General features: G+C 56.3%; 1 long non-coding RNA gene across 1 annotated transcript; it reads right to left on the reverse strand.

Annotated features, from left to right (window-relative positions):
* Window positions 1-504: 504 nt before the first annotated feature.
* On the reverse strand, window positions 505-1,345 carry LOC122206421. Its single transcript, XR_006196450.1, has 2 exons — window positions 1,133-1,345; window positions 505-1,028 (listed from the first exon to the last, which is right to left on the reverse strand). It is a non-coding gene; the product is annotated as an uncharacterized LOC122206421 (long non-coding RNA).
* Window positions 1,346-1,966: the final 621 nt, after the last annotated feature.

The following is a 1,966-nucleotide window of genomic DNA, read 5'->3' on the forward strand; positions in this document are numbered from 1 at the left end:
TGGGCAAAGTGTGTGCATTTCTGGACCTGGTACACCCTGAATAGATCTTGGCCTCTCATTGGTCCCAGCAGTCCCCAACTGGGGGGGGGGGGGTCTCTGAGATGGTATGCGATTATGAGAGCTCCCCCCAACAGAATATTCCAGCTTGTCAAGTAGACAGTCATAGAGGCCATTGTCCCAACAGATCAGCTACAGCAAGAACCTTCTATGGTAGGAAAAAGCACAGGCTTTGGAGGAAGAATCCTGGGCCCCCATCCTGATCCCCTCACTTACTGGGAGCTGTGGGGCCTTGGGTAAGTCACACAATCTCTCTGAGCCTGTTTCCTCCTGCGTAAAATGGGGAAATAACAGCTGCTTTCAACCTTGTTGGTGAAGTCAGCGTTCAGACCGAGATCTTGATGCCTCCAAAGCCATTTGGGTTCATGGCCCTGTGGTTTGTCTCATCACCTCCAAAGTTCTAGAAGTTTCCCAGGGTAGGGTTAAGTCGTATCATTCATTCATTCATTCGATCCAAATATTTATTGGGCACCTACGGTGTGCCACGCACTGGGGAAATAATGCCAAGGAAAAACAAGCCAGGTCTCTGCCTACGTGGAGCTCACATCTGGTGGAGATCGAGTCATTTACTCATTTATTCAATACCGAGCCACCACCACCGCAGGCCCGGCACGGTGCTGGGCTGCGGCCTGTGTATCGTGTTCGCAGAACGCTTTTGCCATCGTTGTTCCATTTGTTCCCTGTGACAATGTGACGAGACAGGAAGTGCTGGGGTTACTACTCCATCTTGTAGATAGGGAACTACAGGTTCAGGAAAAGCAAATGGGAACCTGAGCCGGGAACCAAGATTCTCTTCTCTCGGCAGGAATTCACTGAAGGCCTCCTCTGGGCCAGATGCTGTGTTCACGGTGCGGTGCAAACGTCCAGGCCAGCTGCATGGAGCGGACAGCCTTTGTTTGCCGGCCTGTCACTGTGTTCCTTCGTCCTCTCTGAGACCCTGACTCTCCCTCGCCAGGCCCTCAGCCATGGACCTGTCACACAGCAGGGTGCACATGAACTGATTCCCCGAATTCCAGCCACTCAGCTGTCCCCCTTCACGGCCCAGGAAATCCTTCCTGCACTTGAACTTCTGTACCTTGCAGGCCAAGGCTGGTCCCTCGCGGGGGCTCTTTTGAGTGGACCAGTGCTCAGGGAAGACCGGAACAACGCAGCCTCTCCCCAAATGCCAGTATATGAACCGAAGGCGCGGCAGACCTGCACCAGCAACCAAGCAGGTGTTCACTATGGGCCCCCCTGGGGCTGAGGGGAGGAGCAGGGAGCCAAGCGGATCTTCCAAAGCCAAGGAGGCTAACAAGTAGAGTAGGAGAGGAAGAAAGAGTAGTGAGGGGGCAGAGTGATGAGCCCATCATCATTTCACGGGGAGCGGGGCGGGGGGGCTGGGAGCTGAAGGCAAGATGGGATTCTGGACGGAGGAGCTGCATGGGAGGGGGGATAAGGGCACCAAACACCCAACTCCCATCAGCTTAAATGAGCATTTCCCAGCTGGGCCAGACGGGGCTGACGAATCCAGTCCCCAAACCCCTTCTGAGTACCTCCTCCTCCTCCTCCTCCCCCTTCCTTCCCCCTTCCCCCTCCTCCTCCCCCTCCTCCAGAAAGACCCCTCAGATCATCTGCACGACACCAGAGTGTTCCCTGTATGTCTGCCCAGCTCCTGTATCTACACCCTCCCGTGTCCTGAGCATGCTCTATCCCCTCCATCTCATGGGGTGGGGGGGGGGGCTCCGGGAGGGGGCCGATGAGACTGTGCAGGTTTCTGGAGAGCGCCCCTTCTGCAGGCACAGAGTACCGACGTCCTTCGAAGCTTCCTGCACCTGAGCTCCCCCGGGTCCCAGGCCAGCACCAGCTTCAGAGACCTTCAACTCCACCGGATCCTGACTGTTCCGCAGGTGTTTACAGCCTGTCTCCCGCG

This window comes from Panthera leo, chromosome E1, assembly GCF_018350215.1.
Source record: "Panthera leo isolate Ple1 chromosome E1, P.leo_Ple1_pat1.1, whole genome shotgun sequence".
Lineage (NCBI taxonomy): Eukaryota > Metazoa > Chordata > Mammalia > Carnivora > Felidae > Panthera > Panthera leo.